We start from the raw sequence: 8,926 nt of genomic DNA, 5'->3' as shown, positions 1-8,926 counted from the left end.
AAGTTCAGAGAGTCGATTTCAGTACCCAAATTTCAGAAGTCTAAGTGTTCTGGAACGAGACACCTGCGACGGTCCGTCGTGCCCACGACGGTTCGTCCTGCAGGTCCGTCGCCAAGTTCAGAGAGTCGATTTCAGTACCCAAATTTCAGAAGTCTAAGTCTTTTGGAACGAGACACCCTCGACGGCCCGTCGTGTCCATGACGGTCCGTCGTGGGTTCCGTCGACTCACACAGTTTTTCCAGAAATAAAATATGCTGCTCAAAACGACTAAACAGGTCGTTACAGTCGGTCGAAGGCTTTTACTTCTAATAATGAAAAATGAAACTTGAGTACTAGAGATCAAAATTAGCTGAATCTTGATCATCTCAATTATCAATTTGCCCCAAAAATATTATTGATATAACAACATTTTAACTTTGTAAGGTGAAGATGGTGTGAAACTAAGCTCCAACTCCATTTAGTTGGTAAATGAGAAGAGCAAATCATGTTTCCTCGTAAACTCACACCGTCATAATATTATTTTTTTTAACAGCAAACATGAGTCTTAATTTTATTTTATTTTTTTGGATGTTTTTTTCAATCGGTAATAATATAATACACTTTTTTATGAGAATAATGAATGGCATATTTTTTTGTGTGAAATTTGCTATCTTTTTGTCAAATTTTACTAGAGGGATGAAAGTTGTTAAGTTTTAAATACTTGAAAGTTGTTTTTTTGTTAAGAAAGATAATTTAAGGATGTAGTTTAAGTTTGGGGGTACAGTTTAAGGATGTTGTTAACCAAAAACGCTATTTGATTGTTATCAAAAACATGATTCTTTACATTGAATCATATGCTTGTTTCGTTAGTGGGTTTTTCACTTATAAATTTGTTATATTCACTATCATTTTTAATAGGCCTAACCCATCGGTAGCCACCTTAAGTTGGCATCAACTTTCACTTTGACACCTCAAATAGACCTTATTCATTTTAATAGGGAGACGTTGTGTCATATTGACACGTTTTTGACAACCAACTAAATATATAGGATGTGTATATTACACTTGCCGATGATGTGTCAAAGTAGCGAATTAAATAATGACATGTGACATATATATTAAAAATTTAAAAATTATATTATGAATAAAATCCATTTTAAAACTGTTTAATTAGTTAATAACTTTAAAAATTACCTTTCAATAAAGAAGAAAAAGGAAAAAAAATAAAATCTACAACACCTTTATTTTTCTCCTCCACCATTATCATCCTCCACCATTTTCACATCTCCTCCTCTTCAAACCACTATTACTTTGATGTCTTCTTCTTCAAGTTTGAAGATTATTATAACTATCATCTTTTTCTTCAAATCTATATAACCAATTTGGGTCATCAATAAATATCTATAATTCAACTATCATACTATTACCATCTCTTCAATCCTTCTAATTCATCTTTTTTTTTTCTTTAATCACCTTCACCATTGGAACTGCTCGTTTTGAAAGTTTCAAAGTACCCCAAGAAAAATTATCCATGATAAAATCATATATATTTATGAATTTACTTGCAATGAGTTCATCTAAATAAAAAAAGTTCAAAGTTTAAAGAAGTAGAAAATAGTATTTCAAAAATTGAATCTGAAAAAATAACTCAAATAGAGAGAGGTGAAAATAGACCAACAAACATTTGAAGAATTCGATAAACTTTCCGACAATGAAACTATGAAAAAATTAGGTGAAAAAATTTGATATCATGAAACACATATATGCTCTAGGCATATTTTTTGGTCCTTTCTTAAATTATTTTTGTTGATATATATAATTAATTTAATTTTCCATGTCAAGAAATGACAAAGAGAGGAGAAAGTTGAATATACAATGGTGGCAAGGTGGTGGTATATGGTGGAAGAAGTGTGAAAAGGAGAGAGAAGAAAGAAAAATAAATAAAAAGTTTAAAAATCATAAAATTATGCTTTCTACGCGCTCAAAAAAAGTGTCACACACATAATATGCCAACTCAGCAAAAAATGTCAAAATGACATAATAAAATCCAACTTAAACTGTGTAACACGAATATCGTCAAGTTGAGGTGCCTATGTGCCAATTTTAGGGGGTCACCAATGAGTTTGATCTTTTTAATATAAATATAGAATTTATGCAAAAGTTATTGAGTTTATCCAAACTTTCCTCTTACACAATAGTTTCACCTTTAGTTTTCATTATTGAGCAATCAATAATTTGAAAAAGATAATTTTTTGCTTTGAAATGTTTAATATTATATTGTCAATTCTATTTTTTCACTTATTTCAGACAAAGCAATATCAGTTGTTGGCACTTGCACATGGACAAAATATTTTGGACCTTCTCGATCAATATATATCTATAATTGTAATATCCATCAATCGCAAGATGACGACTTGAACTAAAGTTTTAGAGTTATCATTTTATTAGTACAATAATACCATAAATAATACAAGCTTTTTTTGGCTCTGATATCAAATGATAGAAACCAATATAAAATACTTTCACTTGATATTAAGTTCATTTTTGTTGTTGTTGATTTCTATTAGATTTTTATTTTATTTCATATATATTACACATTTAATTCAGTAAAATACTTTTATTAAGACAAAAACATGTCCATTGAGTCTTAAGTATAAGATACAGACATGTCTGATTCTCAATTCTCATCTCTAAAGTCTAAAATAGTGGACCATATCCAGCAGTCCTCAATCTTAGATAAATAAATTTTTTTTTACTACGAGCATATTTATATTAATTGGAAAAAAGTATTTTTAAAAAGTACTTTTTAAAGTATAACTTTAGTTACATTAAGTCAAAAAATAAAAAAAATAGAAGGATCCTACTTTTGATTTTTGTTATAAATAATAGGAAAAATTACGTGGTATGACGTATATCCCTAAGTAATTAGTTAATAAGGGTATATTTTAATTTATTTACTGTCTGTAAATATAATTGCAGTTTTTTGTCATAATTAATGTAACCCACTACTTATTTGTATACTGAACCAAAAAAGTCATCCAAAACATTTGTATATAATTTTATACAAATCAATTTTATCTCTCTTATCCTCGTTCCATATCTTTCTCCTAAAATCACTCTTCCACTTCTGATTTAAATTTCAAATTGAGAAAATTTTGACCTTCTCCCTCCAATTGTAATTTCACTTTTCGCAGATAACCATCAATTTCATGGGTGAATTTATTTTTTGGAGTTCCTTATCTCCTGCTTTAACAAGTGTATATGTAGTATGCTTGTTAGTCTTTCATATTTTTTAAAAAAAGTTCTTTATTACTTAACAGATGACAAGTATTTCAAAATCAAAACGGATGATTCCTCTCCATTTATAAGGATTACGAGTGGTATGTCTTATTACACTTTATTTTCATTTTTATATGTCTATATTCATTCACATTACAGAGAGTTATTATATATGAATCTGCTTGCTTAAATGTCATGTATATAGTTGTTTGTACATTGAATTATTATATACAAAAGCGATCAAGGTATTTATGTAGTTATATTCATATTTTAAGTTTTTTTGTATATTTAACTAGTTATGTATGTATATAAGTAATCACTTTAAAAAATCTTGTATAATTATTTGTATAATAATTTGATTTAAATCATAATTTTTTTTTGTATTTTACGTTATTATATACAAAACTGCCTGGGGAATTTGTGTATATACAAGTACTATATTCATAATTTTATTTATACATATGCAGTTACTAGTATATGTATATGATAATTACTATACAATTTGGTACAAATCAAACAATTTATATTCATTTTATTTACATTCTTATATAAATTTCATTTATACATATACAGTTTCTTTTTATTTAACTAGTTATATATGTATATAAGTAATTACTTTTAAAATCTGGTACAATAATTTGTATTATTATATGTTTTAAATCACAATTTTTTTTTGTATTTTATGTTATTATATACAAAGTTGCTTGAAGGATTTGTGTGTATATGAATACTATATTCATATTTTTATTTATACATCTATAGTTATTTATATATGTATATAATAATTACTTTACAATTTGGTACAAATCAAATATTATATATTCATTTTATTTATATTCGTATATAAATTTTATATACACTAAAGAATTTAGTTTCTCGGAAACAAGTTTGTATGGTCTTTCTGTCACTATAGAATTTTTTTTTGAAAAATATTTAATTTTGAATGTTTATCTTAAATATGAGATATATAAATGTTTGTTACCGTATTTAGCGTTACTGTTACTATTCAATGAAAAAGTAAAATATTGTATAAATTTTTTTTTAATTTTTTTTAATACAAATTAAAAGCTACATAACAAATTATAATATACTCATAGAATGTAATTATGTAAATTATACTCATATAATGTTATTTCATAAATTCAGTTTGCCATATATGTAGGGGTGTGCAAAAATTGAACCAATCGATAAACCGAACCAAAAAAAAAGTTATTAGATTTTTAATGGATTTATAAAAAAAAATTATTGGGTTATAAGACCGCTATCAGTTTTTACTATTGGGTTATTGGGTAAACTTACCCAATAACCCAATAAGATGGTAATAATTTATTATTTTACCCTTCCTAATTATTAAATATTAATAATTTAATATATAATTAGATACTATAACTATATGAAATCATTAGTACTCTACCAACTTCACACTAGGCTGCTACTAGTTTTTACTGTTTACTCAAAATCTAAAGATTAAAGTAAGGGATTCACAATTATAGCTATTAGGCAAACAATTTTTGAAGATTGTCACCAGAAACATCAAACTCACAAGGGGTAAAACAAAACAAGATCTAGGAAGGAGAGTATAGTATCAATTTCAGTACTTCCAAAGTAGAGTAGAGTAAATCAGAAGATTGTTTTAGACGGTAGATATTATTAAAATGGTAAATTGAAGAGAAATCAAGTTGTCATTGTCAAACTTTAAAAAGAACAAGACCACATTAAAAGAGACATCTAGCGGCAATATATTTTAGTTTTAGCCGTAATATTTATTGTTGTAAATACATTTATCGATTATTAAGTTATGTCATTACATCCAAAATCTCTAAAATCTTTAGAGACATTGTGTTTATTGGGATAATAAGATGTAACATTTAGTATATTTTTGTGGGGAATAAGATTTTCATTATATTAATAGTAGGCTGTAAAATAAACAAAAGTCAAACACATTAAAAATATGCTTCAAATGAATCCTAGCCCAAGTTAGGGCTTCATTATCGAGTGATCTTTTGACGCCTAGAAATAGCCTCACCAGTTAAATTAGCTAATTTGAAGCAAATAACTCTTGATTCTATAAGAAAGTTGGAGTTGTATAACAAACATTAGATACTATATCTTCAAACAAAAAGAGTAAACATTGGTCAATAAGTTTTTCATTTTTAGAATTAAAAATATAAGGTAACAAAATGAATTTAGCATTTCTTTTTCATTTTCGATAACATATGCAGAGTTGCAATGTCGAGGTCAACTTCAATTTGAGTCTCGGTTAACATAAATCTCAAAATCCTTCGCTCTCTCCCTAATTTCTCAGCAAAATTTCAAGAAAATTGCGGCGAAAGATGAAAAGGGAAAAAAAATATAACAAGGTAATATTTATTTGTTTTCAAATAAATTGCAGGAAATAGAGCACAAAACTTACTGAAAAAGAATAAGTAGTACCACATGCCCTTCATCGCCGACAATGGTAAAGAATCAAGGCTTCACATAAATTTGTTGTTAGATATGAGAAGAATAAGCAGTACTAGCCGCCATTCTGTTAGGACCGAAAATAAGCAGGTGTAAACGCGAAAGCTAGCAAAGCAAACCTCGAAAGACCATGAGTAAGAAGACAACGAGAAATATACCAAAAGACACAAAGATTTAACGTGGTTCGGTCAATCGACCTACGTCCACAAAGGAGATAAGCAATCCACTGTAAATATGAGAGTACAAAATATAGAGGAAAACAACCTCAACCAATTCACTCGGAATACATGGGAGGTTCACACAAGTGATAACGTATCAAGCTTGTGACTCACAAATTCTCCCTCTAACCAAAGCTCTCAAAGCCCTTAAGACTACATTGTGAATGCTGATTAAGTTAGAAGGAACATGCCTCTATTTATAGAGTCCTAAACCTTTTCCTACCAGAAAAAAGATTAGTCAATCCAAAACCTTTTCCTAAAAAGAAAACCTATTTATGGTAAGAAATTTAGTGCAAATAAAACCGAACACATTCATCGTCGACAGTAGTAAGTAAGCAAAGCTTCACAACATTTTATCGACGTGAGAGATGAAAGTGGAATCACAAAGAGACTGAGGAAGGTTCGAGAAAGCGTGGAGCAAAGACCACGTGGAAATTAAAAAAGATTGATATGTGGAGAACATTAAAGGATTAGAAAAGTAAAATTACATAAATAACCCCACTTATTAGGTATGAAGTACTCTTCATTGGCTGACCTACGTGACACTTTTTTATTATTTTCGTCGGACTGAAGTACCAATACTTATTTTGAATGATTACTTTCTCTCTTCTTTGTTCTTAATATTTGTTGTTTTCCTTTCCTCTTTCTATGTTTTTCATTTGATTTAATAATCTACTTTTATTTTATAACACGTTATCAACACGAGACTATCATTTAAAATTAACATCTTATTTCAAAACGTGAAAAGAGTTTTCCTAAAATTTTATGTTTTTTCGCAATCTATAGATTTGTTTGGAATAAAGTGGTTATATTGGAAAGCTCTAAATAAAGTCACCATATTTAAAATTTGTTCTCTTTACGGAATAAGGTATTTTTATCATATGTAAAATTGAGTACTGCCTCAAATTAAATAAATTGTAATAATTTGGGCAGTATGCACAATTTTCATCGAGCTTGCTCATAATTTTTTTTTATCGAATTTGTTTGATACAAGTCTTCATAATTTTTACCTTATGACCTAGTTTTACAAATGAATTTGATTGTATGTGGACAAGAAATATTTTAGAATAAATGGTCTTGAATATAAATTTTATATTTTATTTTTATAATTGTTTATATAATTGAGCTTAGTATTATTTTACCATTTTCCTTGCGATTAAATAATTTCGTTAGCTAAAGAATGAAACAAATGCAAATTGAGTTTCTGTTGTGTGTGCTGTTGATATTAATGTTTGGTAGTTTTCTAAATTTAATTTTTGATAACTAATGTACCAGTAAGGATAACTCTAATTATCATCTGAACTGTTGGTCAAATGACTTTGTTTAAGATATAAAAATTTAGTTGGGAGTGCACTTTGTCTAGCTAAATGTTTTCAGTAGTAAAACCTCACCAAATTAATTAGGTGAGATCATGAAATATAGTTATTTCGTAGAGGTATTATTTAATCGATAAATTAATACTATTTATTAATTTCAAAAGTATTTTGACATCGCAAAATTCGTTCGAAAATGAAATCTTAGAGAATTCGAATGAACTTGTTGACACCCAATTTTGACCCTCGACGATATGAATTAATTAGCGAGCTTCTTAATTCTAAAACGATTTGAAATAATTAGTTTTTATAAAGTTCAAAATATTTTTGCAAGTTATTTTAACGTTTTTATCCTTCTTATAATTATTAGATAATATATATGTTTTTATAATTTTATATAATCAGAACACTTTATACATATTTGAAAGTTATCCCAAAAGTTGCATTTTAACACTCCCTAATTTAATTCAATGTCGACTATAATGCAAGTACCTCCAATTACTCAATAACTGAGACTATTATTTTATTTCGTTAAAATTAAAAAGCTTGTCAGTCAATCATATAAATTCGTCTTACTTCAAAAAATTATTATTCTTTTAACGAAAACTCGTCAATTGGACTCAAATTGGTTAATAAGTCGACCAATGTTTGGCAATTCATGTGGGCTTTCTTTTGAATTTGAACTTTAGTTTTAGTTACCTTTTAGTTATGTTATACCTCTATGTGGTCCTTGGTCAAGTTTTGTTCTAGGAAGCGGATTATTATAGTATGTCGATTATTTATATATCTATATAACCACCTAGATGTGTGATAATGAATAGTTTTTGCCATTTATTATTACTGTCCAGTGCGTCTTTGTGTGATTCCTTTTGTACAATTGTATGTTTACGTGCATTTTTCTTGAGTTAATCCATACTTTCTAGTTAATTAAGCTTACTTTTTTTTAATTATATTATTTGGATTATATATTAATTTTTTCCCTTTATTTTGTTGCATGTAAATATATTCGAATTCATCATGAACTCCTATCCGCCTTTCCTGTAATGACCCAAAAGCTCCTCTTTAGAATTTTTGAATATTTGTTTAACTTAAGTTAATTAATCAATAGTTTATGGGCTAAAGTGATAATTTATTTAAGACCCTATACCCTTTTAACCTATATTTAATAAAATATGTGGGTAAAACCTATCACTTTTAGTACTTAAATAATTCAGAAAAAAAAAAGAATTAGGGGAAAACGAAGAACTGACGGTGGCGGCAAACTTCAGGTAATGCATTCTCTGCATATATGTTTCGTGAATTTCTACGTTCGTCTATATGAATAAAACAAGTAGGATAGTTGGTAGGAAAAAAAAAAAATAATAATGGATTGCCTTTTCAATTTGTTGACCAGATGAGTGCCTTATATATATATATATATATATTATAATAATTTCTTACCAACAATTAGTGTTCTCAATAGGACCAGATGAGTGCCTTATATATATATATATATATATATATATATTATAATAATTCCTTACCAACAATTAATGATATCAATGGGAGATGATATGGCAGTGATGAATAAGCAATCAATTCGGCGGCAATATGCATGGAATTAACATATTAAACTCTTAATATTAAATTAGTTGAGATTTTAGGGTTAAGTCATTAAGTTTAACTATTCGAAGTGGT

This window comes from Solanum pennellii, chromosome 12, assembly GCF_001406875.1.
Source record: "Solanum pennellii chromosome 12, SPENNV200".
In the NCBI taxonomy this organism is placed as follows: domain Eukaryota; kingdom Viridiplantae; phylum Streptophyta; class Magnoliopsida; order Solanales; family Solanaceae; genus Solanum; species Solanum pennellii.
Note: the sequence above shows the minus strand (reverse complement) of the source record.